Genomic DNA, 12,491 nt, shown 5'->3' on the forward strand with positions numbered 1-12,491 from the left:
AAACACAAATCAAATGCAACACTGGAGGTTTCATTTCTAAATATCAGATTACCCAGTTGTGTCTTGGTTAAGATAAGAGTGACCTGTGAAATAAGCTTTTCAATGTTAAAAAGTCACATGACAGCCCTTCTCTGAGGCCTAGTGGTTGAAACAGAGGAATAAGAGTCATGGGACCAGGATTCTATTCCCCGCTCTGCCAATAGCGAGCTATGCAGCCAGGGCACGTTGCTAAACCACCACTGTACCTCAGCTCTCCTATCTGTAAAATGGAGACAGTAATGCTTACCCGCTTTGATAGAGTGATTTAAAATTCTCTGATAGAAGCCAAGTGGCAGATTGTGTAAATTAAACAATGAGATACCTCTTTAAAAATCCACGCAACCCAAAACCTTCCAATCACAGTTTTGCCATTATACATTCATATATTAGTTTTTGGAAAACTGATAACACATCCAAAGATTCTGCTAACTAATACTGAACACAAATATTTTAGCCCTCAATGTGTGATGTCTGATAAATAGATAAACAAAGGAGTAAAGAAAACCAACAAAAACAAAGGGTTTTGTCAAGTATGGATCTGATTCAGAGCTCCTTGAAGTCAGTGAGAATTTTTCCATGGGCTTTGGATCAGACCACGATAGAGCTGAACCTGAAATTTAGGGCCTGATTCCCCACTCTATTATGCCAATTTTACACCAGCATATGTCCACTAAGGCCATACTGTATATTCTGGAATAACTGATGTGGGGGTCCTGCTTCCAGGCACTACAGCAATACAAACAATAAATTATAACATCAACTGACATATAAGATAAACATGAAAGCATATGCCAATTAAAGGAATAGAGTAATACGAGTTTTGTTCTGTCATCATAAGATGCCTATTGAAAAGATAAAGATTTCAAAATTCTGAGCTTCGTATTGACGACATATAATATGATACAAAGTTCAGTGTGTCTGTTTCTCTCCTCATTTTCTGCCATCTGCATGTATCTGTAGATAAATGTACTGAATGTAATGAGATCTACCAGCTTACTGTATTTTTAATTTACACACAGAAAACTCAGCTTATGTAACTTTTTTTTGGCGCACTTGACACTATTTCAGTAGTTATGAGTTCATTTTTCACAATACAAGATTGGTTTTGCACATTTTGGCTTGAAGCTCTATAATCCATATGTGTAGCAGGATTTAAATTAGTGCCCACAAATGTCATCTTAATTACTTGTGCTGCTGTGCAAAACAGGAAACAATTATTGAAAATATAAAAATGCTTTCAAATATTTCATAGTGTTTTTTTCCACCTGTTTACAATCACTTTGAGTAGTATCTCTGAATCAGGCTTAAATCAGATGCATTCCACTTATTCAAAAAATAAGACGGCTTACAGGGATGAAAGTCTGCCTGATGCCTATTGGCACTATTCCTTTTGGGTTTATTTCAAAGGTTTGAATAATGAGTAGCTAAACGGTTAGCCTAACATTCAATGCAAAGAAAACAAAGAAGAAACAAATTCTGTGCTACGAATTACAAGTGCTAGAGAGTATACCACCTATGACAAACTAAGTATCTGTAACCTGGTGTGATAAAATGTTAAGTCAGCTTACACTGATTTTAGAAATACAAAGATAAAAATTTCTTAATCAAAACGAAGGAACAGAGTCTCTAAAAATATATGCCAATTATTGCAGAGCAGCCTTTTAAAGTCTTTCAAGCTTTTAAAGATTATTCAAAGCACTTGAAATGGGCTTCAATCTAATGCCTCATTTCATTGCATTAAACAGCCTAGTTAATAAAGAATCAATATATTCAAAGGGCAAGGTTATCTTTTGTCTATAAGGGGTGGTGTCATTCTGAACCTTTTATAGTTCAAATGCTGAAAAAGACCTCATGAAATCCATACTCATCAAGTGGGTCAACTAGAGCAATAAAAAGGCCTCTGAAAGAATGGCTGCCCTCCTTTAAAACAACTGTAAGTCTTATCTACCTCACATAGTGTTCCCAAATAATCAGTCAGAAAATGTCAATTTCTCATCAAGACAAGAGGCCCCAATGATATTTTTTTTCCAGCGAATACATACAATTAAGAGAATGCAGAAAGGCACCATTGGTGATTTGTAGCTTATTATGTCACCAGCAAGCTGCGATCTAGCTCTAAGCAGATAATAAGGGTTGTTGATAACTAAAGTGTCAATATGCCAAAGAACGATTTTTGAATGTGAGCCCTTGTGCTTTTTTAACTCCCCTTGCTGATCAGAGGGGCTGATAACAGTACATCTGCCAACTGACACCACATGTTGTACCTCACAATTAATGCAATGAATAAATAGCACAAAAGAGTTTGGATTCTTTATACTCTTTGAGACAATTCCCTGTTTTACCCTTCAAGGATTTCTTTTATGTTTGAATAAGGTTGCTTTTAATGAAATTTAAACTCATCAGAGGAAATCAAAAACCTCAAATCAGATTACAAATTGATTTTTTGGTCACTTGTCATTATACAATGTATTGTCATAAGTTTTACGTGGAGGGGGGGAGAGGGGAGTCAAGGCACCAGAGTCTTGAATCAGAGTATGCAAACAATCTTTAAAATAAACATACTAACAAGAGATGTAAATACTGTCCTATAAGCAATTAAAAGTTTGAAAAAGTTAGCGTGTGTATATCATTTTCAAAAAGAAAAGGTGCTTTATTGATTTTACTAATAAAAATTCACAGAACAACAAATTATTCAAGGAATTCAGGGCTATGCCATGACTTAAGTCATACTTTATTCCTTCTCATAATGTCTATTTTCTCATTCATGTTTTTAAGATCTATATTTATGTATAAGAAATTCAATTTATCACATTCCATATCTAAGAGTTAAGTCAAAACTACTTTGTGGAAAATCTAATGCTCCATTACATTCATGGTGTTCTACTCTGACGTGGCCAGCTGAAATACTAAATCAGCACCATATAGTATACCTTGAAGCTGTTTTGACTGCTTACCCATTTCACAGTGTTGGAGACTTATTCAATTAAAATATTCTTGAATGGTCATATTATATTATTTTTACTTTTTGTTTATGTGACTATGGATATTGTAAGGGCATCTTGTCAATCAGTTATGGGGTTTACATGGTCAGATACTGCTATCTGGGTAGAATTATGGTGCTTATAAATGCAAGTTTTACCCTTTTATCTACTACGTGAGATTTAGCTGACAGTCTTTAGTACATTTTCTTTAACAGTTTGAGAAGTTGGCTGCCTCTGCATTTCTATATATTTCTTAGCAAAAACAAAACAACAATTAGACTGACAATTGGATGCATGGCAAATTTTGTCAATCACCCAAACAAGTTGAAAAAAATCACTATGGCAGATAGAATGCATATTCTTGTTAAAATCTTTAATACAAATTTAAAAGTTAAAACACTATTGTATAAGACTGTAACCGTACTGTGACATACAGTAGGCAATTTTAAATGGTGCTCTGTTTCCATGCAGGGGAAAGGAAAAACACAAAAACAAAAAATGTAAAATACAAAAATCATAATAAAGTTGTATCTTATGCCATCTTGTGCCTTTTATTACTGTGCTGGGGTAAATTTATTGAGAGAGGATGGGAGAATCTCAGTTGCTCTTGGCCCTTAGTGCAGTAGGGTACAGCAGAGAGAAGGTGCATTCTGATGTCATGCATGAAAGGGTGCATATCTGTGGGGGATAGATTGGGGTGTGTGTGTGGCAGGGGCGGGGGGTGTGGATGGACAAGCCCCTAGCATCTCAAAGCAGTTCTCAGATTTTCCTGGGGTGCCATCACTGCTCAGGTTCCAAGGTGGGCTTTAATCCCCTCCACTCCCACTTGGAATCACTTTCATAGCTATCCCCATTGCACTGTTGCCCCCAGTAAAACCAGCTTGAAAGGCTGGGGAGGTACAGGATGAGGTCTTCCCTATGGTATTTAAAAAGGCCAAGCATCCCGAAGCAGTTCTCAATCCATTCTGTGATTGCTTGGCTCTGGCCATTGCTTTTCCAGTTCCAAGATAGAGAAAGCAATTGCTGCATTGCTTGCTTGGTAGCCACAGAAGTATTATTAAAAAAACAACAACACATAGTAAGAATAGTATTTGAATAAAAACACATTTTTTCAAGTATGCTGTCTTACAAGGTCATTCTGCCACCCCAAGTGTGAAAATATGAACCAACATGGCCGCTCCCTGTCATGCACAACTGTTTGCCTTAGTCATGAAGGCACAGTTCATGTGAAGTGTTCATGTACGGTACAACTAATTTCCTTCCAGGAGATGTAATCAACAAAGGGAGAATGATCTCCACCTATAGGTCAGGGGAAAATTGCATAAAAAGGTGTTACATTAATTAGGCCAAAATATTGATGAATGCAATTTCCATACTAATCAATTAGCAAATGAATGAGGGTATCAATATTTTTAAGTATGCTTTTTGTACCAAATAAAAACGAAGGTACACAGGATAAACATTCTGTCACTTATGTGAAATGTTTATCTTCCGTGTCTATCAACATCTCTCTTTCAACAATCAAAGAATTCAGTAATGATCAAAACCAACAATGTCGAAATACCATTATCATAACATCCCCAAACCAACTAAACCCCCTCACTTAACCCACTCCCTCAGAAATGGCCTGCATAAACTTAGATAAGGCTGAGCAGCTTCAATCACTGCTTCAAACCCTCATATGAACAAATCCTAGTGATCTCAATAGATAGGTTAAGGGCATGAAGAGAGAGGTGATTGCAAAAACACTCAAGGCCCAAACTATAAAAAAAAGTATATATTAAAGTCAGCACTTCTGATTACACCTGAAAATGAAATGGAAGTCATTACAATCTGTGTACTAGAGGAGTAGTGTTCTATATGTGAAAAATTGCTAAGCATAAACTCATCTGCAGGAGACAAAGCAAGGAATAATAGAACCAAGATCTGCATCTGATAGGAAAGATTGCCATCTCTGAGCCAAGCAAAGATGGGAAAAGTTTTATTGACTACTTGTCCTTTCTGGAGCTCCAGACACAGGCAGACATCCCAGAAGTGTCCTAGACCCCAAGTAACAAAAGGTAGCACACCAGTTCAGCTGAAGAAACAGATATGCCCTTCACTGTTTCCTCTGGTTATTTTTCCCAACCCACCAACATCACCACAGGCTTATTAGGACTGAGCCTCAACTAGCTGGTTCTTAATCAAACCTCACTCTCAGCCAGACTCAAAGAAAGCTGGATGACGACCACAGCTAACTAATGAAATGGCAACAAAGGTGAGTGTCATAAGGATATCAATGACACTGCCAACCAGTTTCACAATATCTCCTCTTCCCCCACACATACACACTGAACAAGGGAAGAACCCATTTCAGAAGCACAGAACACTGCATGATCCCACATGAGAAATCCCATCACTTAGTACTAATCTTTGAGAAAGTAACAGAGCCAATCTGTTTATTAGAAGATGGTGAGATTGAAAGAGATGTGTCTATGGATGTGCATATAGGTTTGGGGTAGTGAGACAGTGGATGCCGCAAACCATCAGTGAAGGTAATCAGCTCCCAACCAAGAGGCAGGAAGCTACAAAGCAAGGAAAGTCCGGACACTAAGGGAGTTCAAGTGAAACTGTTTTGCAGAGGGTAATTAATGTGTGGAATGACCTAATTAACATGTGGAAGCTGCAATTGTGAACATATTCAAAAAAGTATTACAGGAGCACTTAGAGGAAAAATGCATTACATGTACCAATGTTAGACAGATTTAGATAGACCTCAAGGCTTCTTTCCTTCCTGAAATGTTATTACAATATCATTAACTCTATAATGATCTTTGTCCTCCACAATTATACAAATATTGCAGGCATTTTGGACAGTGATCATACATATGTTCAGAGACATTATTGTTTATTGTCTCTGTTCTCATCAAATGCTGAAGAAGTAGGAAGAAGTGGTCTAGGAATACAACATAAACAAATAAAACACCAAAAACAATTATTTCTGAAGATAACAAACAATAATATGTCAAGTACTCTGTGTTCCATGGAACTTCATGTTGACTAGAGCTACTGTGAGAAAAGAGGGTAGTGTTTACTGTTGTATCTGTGGCTGTGGGGGAGCAGAGAAGTCAGTGAATGGAAAAATAATCTGTGAAATAACCATTGTGAAAAATGAGAGCATTAAATTTAGAAAATTGTTGTTTTTTTAAAAATAAAGATATCAGTTGGACTGGCTATTTTCATTTTGAATGAGGAGAACTTCTGGTTTTCCAGTGCATGGAGATACTGCATGCAGCTCCATCATTAAACTAAGTTCTCAATAGCTATGTTGAACAGTACAAGGAATGATGCAGTTAAATGCATTTATTAAATCAATGTTTAAAGATGTATAAAAATGTAACAACTGTTGGATGAAAGGAGAAGCTGCTAGTGCCACAGAGGCGAAGGAGATTGTGCTTTATGCTGCCACTGAATTTCTGAATTTGGATATTTTCTTAAGTGCACAATGATTTCTTAAGTTGAGTCTGTCCATTCTAAGCCATAATCAAATAGTGATTCAGTGCTAATAATTTCAGATCTCACACAAATGTTAAATTCACCAAAGATGACTTATACAATAGGAAGGAAATGTTATACTATAGCTTCCAGGAATTTCTACCTTTCGTGTAGCCTCTTGTGATTTCCACCAGTCTCTTAAGGCAAAAATCCATAAAAATAGCTTAGAGAATAACAAGCAACTGAACTCTGATTTGAGAGCAGAGTCAAAGGGGGAAGAGGAGTCTATAAAATAAAGGTAATGTTTGTTTATTGGAAATACTTCACATGGGGAATTAATTGAGCACAGCTCATACATTCAAATTTATATATTTGCATTAGTAAACTTGGATTAAATACTTTGTTATGCGACACAGATAGTTATGAAATCCAATTGTTGTCAGTATATCTTATTTGAACTGCAATGTCCTCTTTACTTATATTTATATTATGATATGTGACAGGTTCAGGCCAGATGGCTGCAGGAGAGTGATAGAAGGTAGATATATTAGCCCCAGATTAAGCAGGTCCCTTTCCCCTGAGTAAGATAATGGGCTGTTCCAGAACAATCAGGAAGTTGCTAGAACTAATTAAGGCAGGCTAATTAGGACACCTGGAGCCAATTAAGAAGCTACCAGAATCAATTAGGACAGGCAGGCTAATCAGGGCACCTGGGTTTAAAAGGACCTCACTTTAGTTAGTGAGGTGCATGCGAGGAGCTGGGAGCGAGGTGCACGCAAGAAGCTGAGAGTGAGTAGGCGTACTGTTGGAGGACTGAGAAGTACAAGTGTTATCAGACATCAGGAGGAAGGTCCTGTGGTGAGGACAAAGAAAGGTGTTGGGAGGAGGCCATGGGAAAGTAGCCCAGGGAGTTGTAGTTGTCACGCAGCTGTTACAGGCAGGGGCAGTTCTACCAATTTCGCTGCCCCAAGCAGTTGCTGCTGCCGCAACAGCAGTGGAGCTGCCGCTGAATTGCCGCCGCACCTGGAAGAGTGGCGGAGCTGCTGCCCAAAAGCCGCCGAATTGCCGCCGCAGGACATGGACTGCCGCCCCAAGCACCTGCTTGGAGAGCTGGTGCCTGGGCCAGCCCTGGTTACAGGAGACACTACAGCCAGCTGCAATCCACAGGGCCCTGGGCTGGAACCCAGAGTAGAGGGCGGGCCCAGGTTCCCCCATCCCCTCAAGTCCCTATTTGATATAAGAGGAGTTGATTTGGACTGTGGGTCCCACCAGAGGGGAAGGTCTCTGGCCTGTCCCCTGACCCACTAGGTGGGCCAGCAGAGACTGCGGGGATTGTTCTCCTCCTTTTCCCCATGCTGGCCAGTGATGAGGTTAGCCAAGTGAACGGCAGGTTTGTGCCACTAACAAAAGGAGCCAAACTGAGAACTGCCGTGAACCTCTGAGGCAAGCAAATCCACCAGAAAGCGCAGAACCCACCAAGGCAGGTAGTAAATAGAGGCCCCAAGAAGATCACGGCTCCATTGTGGTAGCCTCTGTACATACATACCTAGTAAAAGTCAGTCCCTGACCCAAAGAGCTTAAAATCTGAATAGAGAAGACAGACAAAGGGTAAGAGAAAGGGTATTTGTATCCCCATTTTACCGATGAGGCACAGGGTAATTTAGGTGACTTACCTAAGGTAACAAAGGAAGTCTGTGACAGAGCCAGCAACTGAGCCCAGATCTCCTGAGTTCTTGTCTATTGCTTTACTAGCCAGGCCATCCCTCCTTTCATCTTGAACTTTACTAAACAAATCTAGTTCAGTGCACTGTAAGAAATGCCATATGATACCAAGCAGAATAATTAGTTTTCAATTTCAAATTCCTAATTCCATTGCTTGTTTACTCCACTGATCGGATCCAGGAGTATTGTAGATGGAGGACATGCATTAAGCTACTACAAATAGACAGAGCCACACATCACTCTGCACAGACACTTGTTGGACAGTCACAAGTGACATTAACTGAGTTATGAAGGAGCTCAGTCCAGCTTTTCTTGGACAAGGTGAAGTATAACAGCACAAGCTGTGTGTATAGAAAGGTTGCATAAGCAAAAAAAAAAAAAAAGAACTCCTTCATAAAGGTTTAATTCCTCCTCCTGCCTAGATTCAGATTTCATAACCCATGCGGGTAACCTTTGCTTAAGATCCTACCTACCTCTTCATGTGTGGTGGTGACAATTTGAGTGTCTGTGGGATGGACATAGTGGTTTGTGTATGAGAGGAGGAGTTGGAGATAAAGTTCATACAATTAAGATAGAGGCAGATTGTAGTTGCAATGGGTGGATGTGGAGGTAATAGTGGTTTCTGTAGGGAGGGGAAGAGGGTTGTAAACATAGAGTAGGAATTATGTGATGCAGACCAAATGCTAGAGAAGGATGAACAGAAAATGTTCAAAATCAGACTATAATCTTTAATGTATGCATTACTTAAGCAGCAAAGTAGAACAGTGAATTAAAGTCACATCTCTCTAACTGGGGATCAAATCCTAAGTGAAAATGAATTTGGTGGTCTCCACTTAGTCCATACTGAATGGTGGTTCACATGAGAGAACCACTACACTGCTAATCACAGGTATAATTCTTGACCACACTTTAGAGCATAACATTCATTCAAAACATTTGAACAGGCATAATATAAAAAAGAAAAACAGGAACAGAGGTACTGCTGAAAAATTTATTTACTGCAAAATTCAGTTTCATCACAGCCAAAAATCAATCCTGAATTCCTGCTTGCAGAATTCACACTGATGGCATGTATATGTAAGCAGTGGAAGATCCAGGTCATAAAAAAATACCATAGCTGAGTTTGCCACCAGATTGATTGTGTGGGGAGCAGGGTTAGGAAACAAAGGGAGAAGCATGGCACTAGATTTTTATGCCACAGCAAATTGTATAGTAAATGGGGATCTTTCATGGGGTCTCCAGCAGGCCGGTCGTGATGTCCCTGATAGAATGCCAGGTGTGATATGGCTGAGCCAAGTGCTATAGGCACGTCAGTTGCTAAAGCTCTAGAGGCCCTAACGTGATGAATCCCAATACACCCACACACCACCTGCCTTCAACCCCATGCTCCACTAGACCTCTGTGACCCACTTGTCCCAAATGCCTAAATGCCACAGAACCTCCCCTGCTGGCAACTTATCACATCACACTCCACAGCAGGAGGAGAAAATGAACAGCAGAGTCATCCCCAGCAGATTCACCACACTGCCTCCTGCTGACCTATCCCTGCTCAGCCAATTCATCACAACATGCTGTACACTATGTTTGCTGAAGAAACAGAATGATATTATCTTCATTGGTGGAGATAAATGGAGGGAACCTGCTATTGAATTCTACAGAAGTTGAACTAGACCAACAATACCACAATCATCTTTATAAGACAGACACATTTTCTTAAAACACAGCTTGGAACTTGGGGTGTAGTGAGACAGATAAAAACATATTGTGATTTTGCATTTTCTTACAGAAGGGTATGTTGCCGAGGGACTGAAGGCCTGTTCAAAGTCTAGATTTCTCATTAAACTCTGTTTTCTTTTTGGTCCACAATGGCATGTCTGCATGACTTAGGGACCGACTACTTGTTCAAGTGATATTGCCACATTATTTCCCAAATCAGTCTGAGCTCCCCAAAAGCTGTCATTGCAATTTGAATGTTATTACACAGAACGTTTCTTGTTTGGTTTATGTTACAACTGAGTGAAAATCAAACCTACCACAGTAGGTCAGCAAAATCAACAATATGACAGACAAGAATTACCTGCGGTACCTCCTCCCGCCACCACCTGCATTCAGCATGAAGGACTAGTACCAGGAGATGGGAATAAAAGGAGACTGAGTCAGACAAGACTTTTAATTAAATAGTAGTGTTACTGTAAACATGCTTGTATTTGTCAGCTTGTATTCCGTTCTTCCGTAGTACAAAGAAGGGAGATTACAGATACAGCAGACAGCATCTTATCGAACGCTTTACAATGTTTTAATGCTATATTTGTTTCTGCTAACCTGTACTTTTGTGATTTTCAGTAGGTGTCATATATAGTCAATATGGATGGGAGAACCTTAAAAGGTTGTTAGTTCTGCAGTACACTGGAACCTTTCAAAAAGTTCTGTTTATCAAAACATAAAAAGAAATGAACATTGTTTTTCATGGGGAAATTACTCATAAGGCTTTTAGTTTTCAGTTCTAAACCAATATTTACTGGTAAAAGTTTGCTGATATAAAGTTGCAGACTCACTGCTTAATACAGGTTTAGGCTGAACCTCCTTTTCCAGATTTGTTATACTACTCCTGATCTGCACTTCCTCTAATGGTAACCTTTCCAATACTCCTCATCAGTTCCTGAGGTGGGAACTGGTCTGACACTCTGAAACAACACAGGTTCAGAGCAGCACTTTAAAAGACAAATAATGCCCTGAAAACACTTCTTTATGGAATGGCAAACATATCAAAAAAACCTACCTTCAGTGACTGGTAGATGTCAAAACAGAAACTATAATTGCTCCAAAAATAATAAACATGTATTAGTGCCATTCAGTAAATAGATCATTTTACATTTTGTGTTGTGAAACAATAAAGGTCACTAAAAACATGTTCATACCACTGTCCCTTTGACTAAATGGCTCCTTTAAGGGTGTGGTTCTGGCCTTGCCTATCTCTGTCATTGATATCAATGGAGTTACATAAGCCATATTTCAGAGTGGTAGTCGTGTTAGTCTGTATAAGCAAAAACAATAAGGAGTCCTTGTGGCACCTTAGAGACTAACACATTTATTTATTTCTTATTTATTGGCTCGTATCATTCCACCGAGAGAGAGAGAGAGAGTAAATAGAGGTCCTGATGAGATCTCCCCCCCTCCTCCTCACAGATATCCTCCAGGATTTTTCTGGTAGTTTTCCTCTCATAGAATGAGCTGTAGGCCCCTCTGCCAAACCTGGGTGATCTTGAGAAGCCCACAGAAGGCCATGACCATCAATGAGGAAGCCCTTTGCTTCTACAATATCTCTCCCGCACCTCCTTGCCTGAAGAGCTTTCTCCGGCTTTTTGTACGTTTGCAGACCCAGTGCCCTGCAGGAGTCTTCTTGCTCCCTGCAGTTTGTCTACAGCCCTAGTTCCAGTTTCCTGGGCTTCCCTCCTTCTCTTTTTATCCTGATATTGCCTGGTTCAACCCAGGTGTTGCCTGTCCTGTAATCAGGGTTTGCTTAGCCACAGGCTCTCCAGCCCACGGGGCAAGTCATCTTGTTACATACTGTAACACACACACACACCTTACAACCTTCCCTACCCCAGGTCAAGTTCTTCAGTCTTCACCTACGCCTTCTGCTTTGTGACTGTAAGGTCTGAGCCCCAACAATCTCCAGCTCAGTAACCATAATGAGCAGGTGATCTCTTTCTTCTAAAGTGGCCTGATGCTCCTCAGCTAGCTTGTCTCCTCCTTTCAGGGCCAGCTGCCTGGCTTCTATGGTTGCCAGTTTCTTCTGGTACTTCTCCTTCAAGGATATATAATCACTAATCTCTTCTCCTTTCAGCTCAGTGTTAATTGACTCATCAGCTGTAGGGGACACTCCCATAACTGCCACATCAATGCTTGTGGTCCTCCCACAAACATTGGTGTTTTCCTGCCCTTCATGCAGAGTTCCCATGACCAGATCTTTCCAAGGCTGGTTTTCTCTTCAGCTCAGTGTCCTTTTTCGGCACCCCTAGACCCATCTGCTCACCAACTGTAGGAACGACTCTGTCCATTCCCACTCAGCTTATTGCTTTTGCCTCTGGCCCTTGGAACTGGCAGACTTCTGAGACCACACCAGCAATGGTTCCATGTTTTAATTCTCTCCCCAGAAGAGGGGTTTATTCCGTAGTGCAGGAGTTTCAGGAAATCATTAATCCCTCCCCAACCCCCTACCAGTCACTATTCTCTTCCAGACTCCCAGTGGAGAGCTGCCTACACTCCACAGGT

This window comes from Chelonia mydas, chromosome 7 (assembly GCF_015237465.2).
Source record: "Chelonia mydas isolate rCheMyd1 chromosome 7, rCheMyd1.pri.v2, whole genome shotgun sequence".
NCBI lineage: Eukaryota > Metazoa > Chordata > Testudines > Cheloniidae > Chelonia > Chelonia mydas.